The following is an 18,158-nucleotide window of genomic DNA, read 5'->3' on the forward strand; positions in this document are numbered from 1 at the left end:
TAGGGGCGACAATCAAAACAGCAAAAGGGATTGCCACTCCAAGCCCACAAAGGGTTCAAGCATTTCACAATGTAATAAAAACCATGTATCCAAAACAAAAGATACAAGTCAAAATGGTGATGAAACTACTAGTCATGATGTCCTCATGCATAGCCATTGTCCCGAACGCAAGGTGCACATGCGGCCCTTACAACAGTGCCTAGCATCACAATGGTCACAAGCACAGGGTCAACTTCTAGATCTGGTGTTGATAGACTGCCAAACATACACCTCGCTTCAATGGTGGAACAGTATAAATTTAAACCAAGGGCGGCCTTTCCAAGACCCAGTGCCACAATATGTAATAACAGATGCCTCCATGATAGGGTGGGAAGCACACCTCAATCAACACAGCATCCAAGGACAATGGGACACTCAACAAAAACAGTTTCACATAAATCACTTAGAACTATTGGCAGTATTTCTAGCGCTAAAAGCATTTCAACCCATAATAAGCCAGAAACACATTCTTGTCAAAACAGACAACATGACAACAATGTATTACCTAAACAAACAGGGAGGGACACACTCAACACAGTTGTGTCTCCTGGCACAAAAAATATGGCATTGGGCAATTCACAGCCACATTCGCCTAATAGCACAATTTATTCCAGGAATTCAGAACCAGTTGGCAGACAATCTCTCTCGGGATCACCAACAGATCCACGAATGGGAGATTCACCCCCAAATACTAAACAAATACTTCCAGAATTGGAGAACACCACAAATAGATCTATTTGCAACAAAGGAAAACGCAAAATGCCAAACCTTCGCATCCAGGTACCCACAAGATCAGTCTCAGGGCAATGCGTTATGGATGAGCTGGTCAGGGATATTTGCTTACGCTTTTCCCCCTCTCCCACTCCTTCCATATCTGGTAAACAAATTGAGTCAAAACAAACTCAAACTCATACTGATAGCGCCAACATGGGCAAGACAACCTTGGTACACAACACTACTAGACCTCTCTGTAGTGCCTCATGTCAAACTACCAAACAGACCAGATCTGTTAACACAACACAAACAGATCAGACATCCAAATCCAGCATCACTGAATCTAGCAATTTGGCTCCTGAAGTCCTAGAATTCGGACACTTAGACCTTACACAGGAATGTATGGAGGTCATAAAACAAGCTAGAAAACCTACCACTAGACATTGCTATGCAAATAAGTGGAAAAGATTTGTTTATTACTGCCATAATAATCAAATTCAACCCTTACACGCATCTGCCAAAGACATCGTAAGTTACTTACTACATTTGCAAAAGTCAAAGCTAGCTTTCTCTTCCATAAAGATCTTACCGCAATTTCAGCTTACCTGCAAATTACGCACTCAACCTCACTATTTAGGATACCAGTCATAAAAGCGTTTATGGAAGGACTAAAGAGAATTATACCACCAAGAACACCACCAGTTCCTTCATGGAACCTCAACATTGTCTTAACATGACTCATGGGTCCACCTTTTGAGCCCATGCACTCTTGTGAAATTCAATACTTAACATGGAAAGTTGCATTTTTAATTGCCATCACATCTCTAAGAAGAGTGAGTGAAATTCAAGCATTTACCATACAAGAACCATTTATTCAAATACACAAGCATAAAGTAGTTCTACGGACAAATCCAAAATTTTTACCAAAAGTTATATCACCGTTCCACTTGAATCAAACAGTAGAATTACCAGTGTTCTTCCCACAGCCAGACTCTGTAGCTGAAAGAGCACTACATACATTAGACATCAAAAGAGCGTTAATGTACTACATTGACAGAACAAAACTAATTCGAAAAACAAAACAATTATTTGTTGCTTTCCAAAAACCTCATACAGGTAATCCAGTTTCTAAACAAGGCATTGCTAGATGGATAGTTAAATGTATTCAAACCTGCTATCTTAAAGCAAAGAGAGAACTGCCTATTACACCAAAGGCACACTCAACCAGAAAGAAAGGTGCTACCATGGCCTTTCTAGGAAACATTCCAATGACCGAAATATGTAAGGCAGCTACATGGTCTACGCCTCATACATTTACCAAACACTACTGTGTAGATGTGTTAACAGCGCAACAAGCCACAGTAGGTCAAGCAGTACTACGAACATTGTTTCAAACAACTTCAACTCCTACAGGCTGAACCACCGCTTTTGGGGAGATAACTGCTTACTAGTCTATGCACAGCATGTGTATCTGCAGCTACACATGCCATCGAACAGAAAATGTCACTTACCCAGTGTACATCTGTTCGTGGCATTAGTCGCTGCAGATTCACATGCGCCCACCCGCCTCCCCGGGAGCCTGTAGCCGTTTAGAAGTAGATCTTGAACATTTGTACATTTGTAAATAGATTACTTTAAACTTCATTATGTACATACGCATTCACTCCATTGCATGGGCACTATTACTAGCATACACAACTCCTACCTCACCCTCTGCGGGGAAAACAATCTAAGATGGAGTCGACGCCCATGCGCAATGGAGTCGAAATGGGAGGAGTCCCTCGGTCTCGTGACTCGAAAAGACTTCTTCGAAGAAAAACAACTTGTAACACTCAGAGCCCAACACCAGATGGCGGGATGTGCACAGCATGTGAATCTGCAGCGACTAATGCCGAGCCATTCTAAACACACACATAGGGCTAGCATATCCCAATTCTGCTGGACTCCAGTACTTTCAGACTCTAAGACACTATTACTTCAATTTCAGCCTAATCAGCAGATAACCAGGATGGCAGTAATGCGTCTCCTAGGGATTATGGCATATTGTATCGCTATAGTACTCCATGCTGTACTACACATGCGTCAATTACAGAAATGTCTAGTTTGATGGTGGTCTCAGTCACATTCAGAAGATCTAGGGTTAGACAGCCAAACGTATCCCCCTCTGCACTGATGGAATACCAACATGTTTAAGGGGCAGCCTTTTCTCGACCTTGTTCCCCACATAACTGTCACAACAGATGCCTCCCTCACGGATGGGGTGCACATCCGAAGGACCTCACAGTACAGGGCATATGGGACACTAAACACCCGGGTCTCCATATCAACTTCCTCAAGCTTCAAGCTGTTCATCTAGCCTTGAAAGCCTTCCTTCCTCACCTCATTCTCAAGGTTGTCCTAGTCTGGACAGACAACATGAAAGAGATTGGGTTATCACAAATATACCTTTTAGCAAACGTAGAAAATGCAAAATGCCCAGACTTCTTCTCCAGGTTCCCACTATCCTGGGGCAACGCACTGTGGATCAGTTGGTCAAGGATATTGCTTATGCTTTTTCGCCTCTCCCTCTCCTTCCATTTCCGATTCTGAAGCTCAGATAGACATCTCTCAATGATCCTAGTAGCTCCCATCTGAGCTCCTCAACGCTGGTTGTCACTGCTAGACCTCTCAGTAGTTCCCCATGAGAAGCTCCCCAACAGGCTGGACTTTCTCACTTAGAACCATGGAGAATTTGGGCATCCAGATCCCAAGACTCAACTTGCGATTTGGCTTCTGAGGTCATAGAGTTTGGTTACCTTAATTTGCCACCAGAAAGTATGAATATTTTAAAAGAAGCCCCTAGACCTACCACTAGAGCTTGCTATGCAGTAAAATGGAAAAGATTTGTCTGTTGTCTTTCAAAAAACGTTGACCCTATCAAAGCTAATATGAAAGTCATTCTCTGTTTGCTTCATTTACAGAAGGCGGGGTTAGCGTTCACACCCATAAGATTACATCTTGCTGCAATGGCTGTCTATCTACAGAACAGGCAACACATCTCTTTATTCAAAATACCAGTCATTAAAGCCTTCATGGAGTGGGCTCAAAAGAATTATTCCACCACACATTCCACTTGCACCTTCATGGGATCTTAACATCATTCTCACATGACTTGTGGATCCCACATTTGAACTACTACACACATGCCCCCTTCAGTTCCTTTCATCCAACTACACAGAAACAGGATGGTTCTTTGCACAAACCCTAAATTTCTCCCTAAAGTGGTTTCTCATTTTCACCATCACCAGTCGAGGTACCTGTCTTTTTCCGACAACTAGAGTCTCTTGTGGAGAGGGCCCTCTATACATTATATGTTAAAAGGGCCCTTATGCTCTACATTGATAGAACTAAAACTTTCAGAAAAAACAAGCAATTTTTTGTTGCTTTTTCACCTCCTCAGAAAGGGATCCCTATGTCAAAATCAAGCATAGTCAGATGGATGGTAAAATGCAGTCAAACATGTTATGCAAAAGCCAAAATAACTTTACCCACTCTCCTAGAGCATACACTATTAGGAAAAAGGGAGCATCCATGGCTTTTTTAGGAAACATTCCAATAGCTGGCATATGTAAACCAGGTACATGGTCCAGACCACACACCTTTAACAAACATTGTGTGGATGTTTTAGCACGCCAACAAGGCAATGTATGTCAGGCAGGGCTACATACACCTTTTCAAACAACTGCAACACCCATAGGATAGCCACAGCTTCTGATGACTGCTTTACAGTCTGTGCAGAGCATTTATATCTACTGCCACACATGCTTTGAACAGAATGTACTTACCCTATAAGCCTCTGTTTTTGGTATGTAGTGCAGTAGATTCACATGCGCCCGCCCTCCTTCCCTGACACCTGTGGCCGTTGCAGTTTCTCACTCTTATCACATGGACATTTCATTTCTTACACCTACTCTACACTCCATTGTCACCCACCTGCGGGAAAACAATCTGGAGTTGATACCCATGTGGAGTAACACGAAGGAATCACTCTACCGACTTTTTTGTTTGTTTTCAAAAACATAATCCGTTTTTTTTTTTTTTTTTTTTTTAATGTTGAAAGTTTGATGTATTGCTCAGTCATGTCAAACTTTAAATACATTTACATGAACCTCTGTGATGGCGGTTTCTGGAAAGGCAAGTGATGTCTGCTGTGCTGATAGGCATCTCTAAATTTGGAGGGTGGAGTACTCTTGCAATGGCAGTTCTAACTTACTCCGTCATGACAACAGTACACACTGTGTCCACCAAAGTCTAAATCATGCCTTTAGTCTTATAAGTTCCAGTCCCACCACAGGAGTACACTTCTAAAGACCCCTGGGCCTACAGGGGAGGTATCTAGAGACTTAGGGGGTTATTACAACTTTGGAGGAGGTGTTAATCTGTCCCAAATGTGACTGATATACCACCAGACGTATTACGAGTTCCATAGGATATAATGGACTCGTAATACGGCTTGTGGTATATCCGTCACTTTACCGTCACTTTTGGGACGGATTAACACCTCCTCCAAAGTTGTAATAACCCCCTTAGTGTCTAACACTGACCAACGGCAGGGTCCAGGTCCTGGTGTCCTAGCTACTGGTCAACTGGGTACTTCCAGGGAAAGGCCTCTTGCAGCTTGCTGCCTTCATTTAGCCACACAGGAGGTAAGCCAGCTGACTCTTAAAATCCCCTTCTATGTCCTGGGTACAAGAAGGAGCAGGTCCAGTCTTTCAGGGCCCATTTCAGGTTACAGACCGGTCCAATTTTCTTATCCCCATGTCCAGAAAGTGTTTAAAGTTTTTGCATGGAGATGTCACATTTACGCCTGCAAAAAGAACAAGTGATGGACAGAATGCTGAACAATGTCAAGTATTCATCCCCAGTACAGAGAGCTGGGCCTAAATCCATTGTTTTGTTTGTTCTACCCATGCCATTCCAATTTGGACCCAGCCATATGCAAATCAGTCTTGACCCTGCACCCCATGGTAATAGTCGAGCTCAAACTGCCAGGCCAGGCTTTCCCTGGACCGGAAACAAGCATCCTGAGACCAGTTTTGAGGTATCGCCCCTCATCAGCCACACTCTCTTCACTCAGGACCCAGGTCTAGGCATCCCCGTCCCACTTAGGACGACAAATGTAAAAAGAACAAGTGATGGTCAGAATACTTATCAGTGTCAAACATTTATGCATATCAGTCTTGATCCTGCTCCCTATGGGAACAGACCTGGCAATTCGGGCCGGACTGTTCCCATGGGGAGTAGGGTCAAGACTGATTTGCATATGGCTGGGTCCAAACTGGGGTGGCATAGTGGGCAAAAACCGATGGGTTAAACCCAGATCTTTGTGACTGGAGGGGAATATTTCCATTGTTCAGCATTCCATCTGTTATTTTTGCCTTTGTCGCCCTAAGTGGGAAGGTTATGCCCAGATGTGGGTCCCGTGTTCACTGTGCCACTGGATTCAAGCTAGCCTGGCTGATGAGGGGGTGATACACTGAAACCAGTCCCAGGATGCTTGTTTCCAGTCTGGGGGAGGACCTGGCCTCGCAGTTTGGCCTGATTTGCATATGACTGGGTCCAAACTGGGGTGGAGTGGTGGGGAAATAAAGTGGTGGGTTAAACGCAGATCTTTGTGACTGGGGGTGAATGTTTGCATTGCTCAGCATTCTGTCTGTCATCTGTTCTTTTTACATTTACTCCTGGCACAAGCTAATGGGTGACTCCTGACCAACGGGACAAACGTCCTAGTGCAATCACTACCCACTTTTTCAGTAGTTGCTGTTTTTCTTACTGCAAATAGATCCAAAATGTCCCCCCACAATAACTCTAAAATCCAATTTGGAGCAGGTACTTTACCCACAACAAACCCAACAATTGAAGTCTGGTACGACCAATGCAGAAACCTCCAGCAACCAGTCTGTGGATGTACAAGAAATGCCTTGCTGTTCTCTCCCTTTCAAATGCGCCACAAGGGTTATGTAAACCCAGCAGACCTGTCAAGCAGGATTTGCCTGTGGTGTCAAAAAAGATGCCCACAGCCCCCATCCTGCATATTTTGTGGGTTTGAGGGGTCATCTCTGCACATTGAGGTCAAGCTAATATTTTCTCAGAAGCTATGCTTCGGGGGGGGATTTCCCAAAAAAATTCACACCTTTTCCCAAACGTCTTAAATTAGGTGCTTTAGCCTGGAATAGCCCCCACCGAACCATTATTCCCATTTAATAAAACGCTTACTGACGTCCTGCTTGGGTGCCTAGTCATTGCCTTGCACAGGGACTACTGTGCATATGACAGTTCCCGCTGTCATCACCCCACCTCAGTTTCCTCACCCAGCATCCCACCCCAGTGAGCTTGGTGGTCCAAGGGGCTTTCAACTGAATCTCTACCATCCCAGCCACCACGGCCAGCAAGTGTCCCAATGTTTTAGTGGCCGAGGACACTGTGCTCACAGACCATGAGGGACCGGTAGCAAGAAGTTGAGTCAGTTCACAACTCTTCCAGCAGCCTCAGCCTCCAAACACCTTTAATTGCCTTCCGACCATCATGGGCATCCAGTGGTGGACATCATCTGCACCACAGGAGCTCACTAATATTCGACGGTTGAGTTTTGCAGCTCGCCCAAAGGCCTATTCCCTTCCCTTTGTGACCATCCCTCCACCCTTGCCGCCCATTTATGACAGGCTGACGGAGACCACCTCTCCTTGCTCTTGTCAAAGTGCTGGTTCTCTTGGACAAGGCAGCCGTAGAGAGGGTGCTAGCATGAGAAATAGGTTGTGTTTGCTATTACTGCTACTTTCTGGTGCCCAAGAGGGACAGGAGTCTTCATCCTATTTTAGACCTGCGCCTTCTCAATCTCTTGAGAAAGGTGAAATTCAAAATGCTTGCTCAAGTCCCATCAGCCCTGGACCTGCGAGACTGGATGGTGGCATTGGACTTGCCGGATGCATATTTCCACATCCCCGTCTTGTCTGTCCACAGATGTCACCAGCAGTTCATGGTGGGCCAAGAGCACTTTGTTTGATGTGCTCCCCTTTGGCCTTACCAGCGTCCCTTCAGTGTTACTGATGGCATTGGTCGCAGCTCGTCTGCGGAAGTTGGGGATTCCAGTCTTCTACTACCTCGATGAGTGGCTGATGAAGGTGGGCTCGCTCCAGGCAGTTTGTCCTACCTCCAGACTACGCCAAACCTGCATTCGGTGGAGTTCACTATCAATGTACCGAAGTCACACGTGACTCCTTTCTCAGATGCTACCCCTTCATCTGTGCCACTCTATATACAGTGCAGTTTTGGTCCTATCCTCCCAAGTGGCAAATCAAGGATATTTGGTCAGTGTTTCAGCCTTTCTTTTGAATTTCGGTGAGACTGACCCTGAGGCTGCTGGGACTCATGGCCTTCTGCATCCTGCTTTTGACGCATGCCCGTTGTCGTATGCCAGCTCTGCAATGGGACCTAAAAGCTCCAGTAGGCGCAGCATCAGGGGAATCTCTCTGACATGGTTCAGATCACAGCAGTAACTGCAAAATACCTGCAGTGAGGTCTGATGAACTGCGATTGAGTCAGTGGCAGACAGCTCTCCCTTCCCCCAACCAGAGCTGACTAGTGACAGATGCATCACTTGTTGGCTGAGTTAGCCTTCTGGGAAAAGTGGAAATCAGAGGACTGTAGTCTCCAGTGGACTCTGGGCTCCACATCAATTTGTTGGAGCTTCAGGCAATCTGTTTTTTCATTGAAAGCCTTCTTGTTCCTTCAGTCAGGGGGGTTTGATACAGGTGTTCAAACAACACCACCACCATGTGGTATTGTAACAAACAAGGCGGGGTGGGGTCTTGGACTGTTTGTCAAGAGGCTTTGCATCTCTGGACATGGTTGGAACACCAGGCAAATCCCTAGTAGTTCAGCACCTGGCAGGCTCTCTGAATGCCAGAGTGGACAAACTCAGCTGTTGATGCCTAGCAGATCAGAAATGGTGCCTCCATCCGGAGCTGTGATTCAAGGTCTTTGTAGAGTGGTGAGATCCTTGGTTAGATCGGTTCACCTCCACCAAGAATGTGCAATGTTGTTGGTTTTTGTGCTGGAGTTTTCAAGGTGACTCTGACTGAGAGATGTTTTTCATCTTGAGTGGTGCTCCGGCCTCCTCTACTCTTTTCTGCCAGAACGATTCCTGCCTAGAGTTCTTAAGAAGATCAGGAACGACCAGGCCCAAGTCCTTCTTGTGGCTCTGAATTAAGCATGGAGAGTCTGGTATCCTGAGCTGTTGAGCTGGAGCATCGGTCCTCTGATCAGGGTGCCTCTTCAGGAGGATCCTCTGTTTCAGCAACAGTGGAGGGTTCTGCACCAAGGCAGAAAATGCTCTGTCATCATGTGTGGAGATTGAGCTGCAACAGTTGACCGCTTTTGGCCTTTTCTTCTGAAGTCTGCAATGTTATCTTGCAGCCAGGCAGTATATGCCTGCCACTTGAGCAAGTTTGTGACATGGTGTATAGACCAACATGTTGACCCTGTATCTGCACTAGTTCCCAAGTTCTCCTGTTTATTCTTTTCCTGGGCCAGCAGAACTCTTCACTGGGCATGTTGAAAGGTTATCTTTTGGCCATCTCAGCATTTATGCGGTTGCCAGACCACACATACCTCTTAAAATCCCCTATTGTACATAGATTCTTGAAAGGTCCCCAGTCTGTTTCTACCAGTTCCTTTTATTATGCCCTACTGGAACTTGAATTTAGTTCCTGATGTGCACTCCTTTGAGCTGCTCCACAATTGCCCACGCAGACTCTTAACCATAAAGACAGCCTTTCTGGTGGCAATAATGTCTGCCCAGTAGGTCATTGAGTTACAAGCACTGTCTGCACATCTTTCATACCTTACCTTCTACAAGACAAGGTGGCCCTTTGGACTCTATCAGTCTTTTTACCAAAGGTGAGAACTCCTTTTAACATGGGCCAGTCTATCACTGCCTACCTTCTATGTGCCGCCTCCCCCCTCTAAGGCAGAGAAGAAACTCCACCCACTGGACCCAAAAAGAGCATTGTCTTATTACCTTGACTGCACAAGATGATCAACTCTTCGTGTGGTACGTCTGAGCCAAGAAAGGTAAGGTGGTGCAGAAACGGACCCTATAGCACTCTGCAGCAAAATCTGCTGCACATTGGCCACAAAGCAACTTCCTGAGGGCTGCGACCATTGAGTTAGCTTGCAGAGTTCCTGTTGTGGATATCTGTCAGACAGCAATGTAGGCTTCCTTGCACACGTTTACAAAGCTTTAGTGACCAGACAGTAAGGTCTGGCGTGACAGTCACTTTGCCCATTCAGTTCTTCAGGACTTTTTAGTCTAATCCGCATCACAGCCCCAACCCCATGGAGGTATTGCTTAGGCACCTGTTCTAAGGTAAGGAATCTGCAGCTAATTGTCTCTTTCCAATGAACAATTTACTTAACTTTGGTAACACCTGGCCTGGTATAAACTCTCTTATCTAGCTGCTGATTCATTACTGACCCTCCAATTCACCCCACTCTGTCAATGGATTACAGTGGAAAGGGTTCACCCCTTCTAAGAGCCCTAGCTCCACATACAGTGGTCCATGTTCGTTGTGGCTATGCAAGTCTGTGGAAAGTCAAGACAAGAAACTGTCTCAGTACGGCACCACATGTCATTTACAGTGTAGACGACGCTATGCAGAGCCGAACGACTCCACCAACCGGCACACAGGGGTACTGCTCATCAAAAGTTTCCAGATTCAGTCCGACTCTTCAGGTTTATTCTATGGTAAGGAATCTTTGGCTAGAGTCTATCAGGTAAGGTGTTACCAAAGGTAAGTACCTTGTTGGAGGAGGTTCAGGCGCTTTGAAGCCATGCAGCCAGTACCTCGTCATCACGAGGGCAAAGTAGTCTACTCTCCATACTCCCTCATTTCCAAGAAAGACTAATCTCTCAGACCAAACCTTGACCTAAGCCCTCTCAACAGATAAATCCTGTCAGAGCCTTTCCACATAGTTACCCTACAGGATTTAAACAGCTGCTGTAGCAAGGCGACATTATGGCCACTCTGGAACTGAAGTACCTCTACTTTCACATTCCAATTCATCCAGCTCATCGGTGCTACCTTCGTTTTATGGTAAGTGGTCAGTATTACCAACTCAGTGGATGCCCTTTGGCATCACTATGGCTCCAAGGGCCTTCAAGTGTTTAGCTGTGGTAGCTGCTCGGCTCAGGAGGTGAGGAATGCATGTCTTCCCCTACCTAGACCACTGGATGATCAAGAGCGTAAGCAACCGGAATGTCTAGCCCACACCCAGGCTTCAGTCTTCTTACACAGCATGATGTTCACAGTGAACTCTGCAAAATCTCACTTAGAACCACTCCAAATCCAACCCTTTCCAGAGTCACTCCTTAACTTGGTTGTGGACAGCGCCTTCCCCAGTTCGCAGAGGGTGCAAGCATTCCAACAGCTTTTACGCCTTTTTTTTTTTTTAGCCTCTGTTTACTTCCAGGACCCAAGGTTATGTGCCTTCTAGGAATGTTGGCCTCATGCATTACCATAGTGCCTACAGACTTCATATGCTCCCCCCTCAGGAGTGCCTCTCGAGCCAGTGGCTTGTAGTGGAGTGGCAGAGCATCTAGTGTTGGTAAGGTCCAGTACCCATCACTCTCTGCAGTTGTGGAACAGCAACAGTGTGTTGCTGGGCACATCCTTCTCAGACCCAGTTCTGCAAGTGACCATCACCAAAGTCTCATCCCTAGTCTGCTGCGGAACACACGTCAACAATGTGACAGTCCAGTGTCTGTGACCACCTCGCCAGCGAGGTCTGTACTTCAACCACTTGGAACTGTTAGCCATTCATCTAGCTGTCAAAGCCTTTCTTATTCAGATTCAAGGTAAGGTAGTCCTTGTGCATGCAAACCACATGACTGCCATGTTCTACATCCCAAAACAAGGCAGAACACACTCCCCCTCAACTGCTGGAGTTAGTGCCACCAATTTGGCCCTGGACTATTCACCTCAGAGTTAATCTCTTGACAGAGTACCTGTTGAGGGTGAACAGCAACTTTGCAGACCTGCTCAGCAGGATGCAGCAACATGCCCACAAATGGGTTATTTACCCCCAAGCCCTGCTCCCTTACATTAAGAGGTAGAGCATCTCCGATATAGACCTTTCTGCCACATAAAAAATGAAAAATACTGAAACTTTGCTGCCAGATTTCCATACCCGTAGTCTATGGGCAATGTTTTGTGGATGAATTGGTCAGGTTTCTTTGCCTATGCTTTTCCTCCTCTTCTGCTGGTACCATACGTGGTCAGGAAATGGGGGCAAACATCCCTCATCCTAGTAGCTCCACCTGGGTCAAACAACCATGGTTCTCAACCCTTCTCAAAACGTCTTGCCCCTCAAGAGAAGCTCCCCAACAGGCTGGAACTTCTCACACAAAGCCACTGCACAGTCTGGCACCTCAATCTGGCGATTTGGCTCTGAGGTCCTAGAGTTTGGTAACCTTGGTTTGCCGCAAGAGTACATGGGCATATTCAAAGAACCCTAAGGCTCACTACATGCACCTCCTATGCTGCTAAGTGGAAGCACTTTGTCCACTATTGTTCTACCAAACACAGACCCTCTTGCCCCTACAGTACAAGACATTATTTGTTATACTGCACCTATAAAAGTTGTGGTTAGCCTACACATCAATTAGGCTACATCTTGCCGCCATTGCTGCATATATGCAGAACATGGAACATCCTTCCCTCTTCAAAATCCCTGTAGTTAATGTGTTTACGAAGGTCCTTCAACATGTTATTCCATCAAAGCTGCTTATATCCGCAGTCTGAAATCTCAAGATTTTACTTACCTGCCCAATTGGCCCCCCTTTCAAGCCACTTTATTCATGGCTGCTGTATGTTCTTTCATAGAAGGTTGCCTTCCTCGTAGGCATCACACCTTATGCACATCAGTGAACTACAGACCCTCACATTGCAGGAAATGTTTTCCAGGTTCACAGTGACAGAGTGGTTCTTGGAACCAATCATAAATTCTTACCTGATGTGGCATCCCCATTCCACTGTAAACGACTGGGCTCCCAGTCTTTTTTGCACAACCTGTCTTGGTTGCCAAAAGAGCAGCCCACACTCGTAATGATAAACGTGCTCTTATGTTCTATATAGGTAGGATCAAATCTTTCTGTAAAACGCAGCAACTATTTTTAGCCTTTTCTCACTCTTATAAAGGCCATGTAATTTCTAAGGCAGGGATCGCAAGGTGTATTGTCAAATGCATCCAAACTTGTCAAGCAAAGACTAAAAGAACCCTACATTCCATCCCCAGGCCTCACTCCACCCCCAGAGAGGATTCCAATATGGCTTTTCTGGAGAACATACTGATAGCGGATGTAGGAAGTTGGCTCTGTATGTGCTATTTCAAAGTAAGGAATAGCATGCACAGAGTCCTAGGGTTCCCCTTAGAGGTAAAATAGTGGTAAAAATAGATAATACTAATGCTCTATTTTGTGGTAGTGTGGTCGAGCAGTAGGCTTATCCAAGGAGTAGTGTTAAGCATTTGTTGTACATACACATAGACAATAAATGAGGTACACACACTCAGAGACAAATCCAGCCAATAGGTTTTGTTATAGAAAAATATCTTTTCTTAGTTTATTTTAAGAACCACAGGTTCAAATTTAACATGTAATATCTTGTTTGAAAGGTATTGCAGGTAAGTACATTAGGAACTTTGAATCATTTCAATTGCATGTATACTTTTCAAGTTATTCACCAATAGCTATTTCAAAAGTGGACACTTAGTGCAATTTTCACAGTTCCTGGGGGAGGTAAGTTTTTGTTAGTTTTACCAGGTAAGTAAGACACTTACAGGGTTCAGTTCTTGGTCCAAGGTAGCCCACCGTTGGGGGTTCAGAGCAACCCCAAAGTTACCACACCAGCAGCTCAGGGCCGGTCAGGTGCAGAGTTCAAAGTGGTGCCCAAAACGCATAGGCTGCATTGGAGAGAAGGGGGTGCCCCGGTTCCGGTCTGCTTGCAGGTAAGTACCCGCGTCTTCGGAGGGCAGACCAAGGGGGTTTTGTAGGGCACCGGGGGGGACACAAGCCCACACAGAAATTTCACCCTCAGCGGCGCGGGGGCGGCCGGGTGCAGTGTTAGAACAAGCGTCGGGTTCGCAATGTAAGTCAATGAGAGATCAAGGGATCTCTTCAGCGCTGCAGGCAGGCAAGGGGGGGCTTCCTCGGGGAAACCTCCACTTGGGCAAGGGAGAGGGACTCCTGGGGGTCACTTCTGCAGTGAAAGTCCGGTCCTTCAGTCCTGGGGGCTGCGGGTGCAGAGTCTTTTCCAGGCGTCGGGACTTAGGTTTCAGAGAGTCCCGGTCAGGGGAAGCCTCGGGATTCCCTCTGCAGACGGCGCTGTGGGGGCTCAGGGGGGACAGGTTTTGGTACTCACAGTCGTAGAGTAGTCCGGGGGTCCTCCCTGAGGTGTTGGTTCTCCACCAGCCGAGTCGGGGTCGCCGGGTGCAGTGTTGCAAGTCTCTCGCTTCTTGCGGGGAGTTGCAGGGTTCTTTAAAGCTGCTTCTTGAAACAAAGTTGCAGTCTTTTTGGAGCAGGTCCGCTGTCCTCGGGAGTTTCTTGTCGTCGTCGAAGCAGGGCAGTCCTCAGAGGAGTCAGAGGTCGCTGGTCCCTTTGGAAGGCGTCGCTGGAGCAGAGTTCTTTGGAAGGCAGGAGACAGGCCGGTGAGTTTCTGGAGCCAAGGCAGTTGTTGTCTTCTGGTCTTCCTCTGCAGGGGTTTTCAGCTAGGCAGTCCTTCTTGTAGTTGCAGGAATCTAATTTTCTAGGGTTCAGGGTAGCCCTTAAATACTAAATTTAAGGGCGTGTTTAGGTCTGGGGGGTTAGTAGCCAATGGCTACTAGCCCTGAGGGTGGGTACACCCTCTTTGTGCCTCCTCCCAAGGGGAGGGGGGTCACAATCCTAACCCTATTGGGGGAATCCTCCATCTGCAAGATGGAGGATTTCTAAAAGTTAGTCACTTCAGCTCAGGACACCTTAGGGGCTGTCCTGACTGGCCAGTGACTCCTCCTTGTTGCTTTCTTTGTTCCCTCCAGCCTTGCCGCCAAAAGTGGGGGCCGTGGCCGGAGGGGGCGGGCAACTCCACTAAGCTGGAGTGCCCTGCTGGGCTGTGACAAAGGGGTGAGCATTTGAGGCTCACCGCCAGGTGTTACAGCTCCTGCCTGGGGGAGGTGTTAGCATCTCCACCCAGTGCAGGCTTTGTTACTGGCCTCAGAGTGACAAAGGCACTCTCCCCATGGGGCCAGCAACATGTCTCTAGTGTGGCAGGCTGCTGGAACTAGTCAGCCTACACAGACAGTCGGTTAAGTTTCAGGGGGCACCTCTAAGGTGCCCTCTGGGGTGTATTTTGCAATAATATGTACACTGGCATCAGTGTGCATTTATTGTGCTGAGAAGTTTGATACCAAACTTCCCAGTTTTCAGTGTAGCCATTATGGTGCTGTGGAGTTCGTGTTTGACAGACTCCCAGACCATATACTCTTATGGCTACCCTGCACTTACAATGTCTAAGGTTTTGTTTAGACACTGTAGGGGTACCATGCTCATGCACTGGTACCCTCACCTATGGTATAGTGCACCCTGCCTTAGGGTTGTAAGGCCTGCTAGAGGGGTGACTGACCTATACTTGCATAGGCAGTGAGAGGCTGGCATGGCACCCTGAGGGGAGTGCCATGTCGACTTACTCGTTTTGTTCTCACTAGCACCCACAAGCTGGCAAGCAGTGTGTCTGTGCTGAGTGAGAGGTCTCCAGGGTGGCATAAGACATGCTGCAGCCCTTAGAGACCTTCCTTGGCATCAGGGCCCTTGGTACTAGAAGTACCAGTTACAAGGGACTTATCTGGATGCCAGGGTCTGCCAATTGTGGATACAAAAGTACAGGTTAGGGAAAGAACACTGGTGCTGGGGCCTGGTTAGCAGGCCTCAGCACACTTTCAATTGTAAACATAGCATCAGCAAAGGCAAAAAGTCAGGGGGCAACCATGCCAAGGAGGCATTTCCTTACAGCGGATATTTGTAAAGCTGCCACGTGGTCTACCCCACCTGTGTTTACAAAACGCTGTGTGGACATCATTGTAAGGCAGCGACCCAGAGTTGGTCAAACTGTCCTCGGGACTCTGTTACTGACCTGTGCACCACCTCACTGAACAAGCACCATGCCGCCGATGGGGCAAAGTCACCGAACCTCAACTAATCAACGCCCTAGCCCAGAAACCGCCCGTCAACCCCACCGACCCTGACATCGCGGCACACAACCTCAAGCTATGGATCACCAACTGCGCTGACCGCCTTGCTCCACTCAGAAAACCCTCCAACAACCACATCAACAAAAAAGCCACCTGGTTCACCGACGACCTCCAAGCCTCCAAACGCCACTGCCGAAAACTCAAGCAAATATGACTACTCGAACGCACTCCAGACAACCACACGGCCCTCAAGGATGCCACACGCAAACACCACCAACTCATCAGGCTAGCAAAAAGATCCTCCTTCAAAACCCACCTAGAAAACAACGCCCACAACTGCAAAGAACTTTTCAGCATCGTAAAAGAACTCTCCAACCCAAACGCCACCGTCAACGACATCACCCCCTCCCAAGAACTTTGCGACGCCCTAGCAACCACCTTCCACTGAAAAATAACGGACGTCCACAACAGCTTCAACTCCCCTCACACTCCGGACGCTCCTACCCCACCCACCACGAACTCCACCAGCTCCAGCCGACTGACCTCCTGGACCAACATCAGCGACGACGAAACCCGCAAGACCATGAACTCCATCCACTCCGGATCACCATCAGACCCCTGCCCACACCACATCTTCAACAAAGCAGACACGGCCATCGCACCACACCTACGGAAAGCCATCAACATCTCCTTCGAAACTGCAAGATTCCCGGACAGCTGGAAACACGCCGAAATCAACGCCCTTCTCAAGAAACCAAAGGCGGACCCCAAGGACCTGAAAAACTACCGGCCCATGTCTCTGCTCCCGTTCCCGGAGAAGGTCATCAAGAAAATCGTCAACACTCAGCTCACTCGGTACCACGAAGACAACAACATCCTCTACCCCTCCCAGTCCGGCTTCAGACACAACCACAGCACCGAAACCGCCCTCCTTGCCGCCACAGACAACATCTGAAGCCACCTCAACAATGGAGAAACATCAGCCCTCATCCTCCTAGACCTATCAGCCGCCTTTGACACCGTATGTCACCACACCCTAAAATCCCACCTCCACGCAGCAGGAATCCAGGACCAGGCCCTCGAATGGACTGCATCCTTCCTCACCGGCAGAACCCAAAGAGTCTGCCTCCCCCGTATCAATCCAAAACCTTCAACATCTGCGGCGTACCCCAGGGCTCATCCCTCAGCCAGACGCTGTTCAACATCTACATGGCCCCCCTCACACAAGTGGCCCGTCAGCACAACCTCAACATCATCTCCTACGCCGACGTCGCCCAACTCATCCTCTCCCTCACGAAGGACCCGCACACCGCCAAAACTAACCTCCACGAGGGACTAAAAGCCATCTCCGATTGGATGAGAGACAGCCGGCTAAAACTGAACTCGGACAAAACAGAGGTCCCCATCCTTGGGCGCACTCCCTCCGCCTGGGGCAACTCATGGTGGCGGTCCACGCTGGGTCCCCCACCGACAGCGCACGAAACCTCTGCTTCACCCTCGATGACTCACTCTCCATGTCAAAGCAGGTCAGTGCCATCTCCTCCTCCTCCTCCTGCTACAACACCCTCCGCATGCTCTGCAGAATTTACAAATGTATCCCAAGAAAAACAGTAACCCAGGCCCTCATCAGCAACAGACTCGACTACGGCAACACCCTCTACACCAGTATCTCATCCAAACTCCTCCAACGCATTCAAAACTCCTCCGCCAGACTCGTCCTCAACATCCCTCGCCACTGCCACATCAACCCCACCTAAGAGACCTTCACTGGCTCCCCGTCAACAAGAGGATCACCTTCAAGCTCCTCACCCACGCACACAAGGCACTCCACAACACCGGACCATCATACCTGAACAGACTCAGCTTCTACACCCCCACCCGGCATCTCCGCTCCGCTAACCTTGCCCTCTCCTCCGTCCCCTGCATCCGACGCAAATCTTCCGGCGGCAGATCATTCTCGTACCTCACCGCCAAGGCCTGGAACACCCTCCCGCCGGATCTACGACAGACCCAGGACCTTCTTTCCTTCAGAAAACTACTCAAGACTTGTGAACAGTAGCACCCACCCCCCCAGCGCCTTGAAACCCTCACGGGTATGTAGCGCGCTTTACAAATTAATTGATTGATTATCTGGCATGTGTATC

The 18,158-nt window shown here is 47.8% G+C and overlaps 1 protein-coding gene across 3 annotated transcripts in view; it reads left to right on the plus strand.

Moving 5' to 3' along the window:
- The window catches only part of WDR26 (WD repeat domain 26), a 569,671-nt gene that overhangs the window by 458,738 nt on the left and 92,775 nt on the right, over positions 1-18,158 (plus strand). The gene's annotated exons all lie outside the window — the stretch shown is intronic.

This window comes from Pleurodeles waltl, chromosome 5 (genome assembly GCF_031143425.1).
Source record: "Pleurodeles waltl isolate 20211129_DDA chromosome 5, aPleWal1.hap1.20221129, whole genome shotgun sequence".
Taxonomy (NCBI): domain Eukaryota; kingdom Metazoa; phylum Chordata; class Amphibia; order Caudata; family Salamandridae; genus Pleurodeles; species Pleurodeles waltl.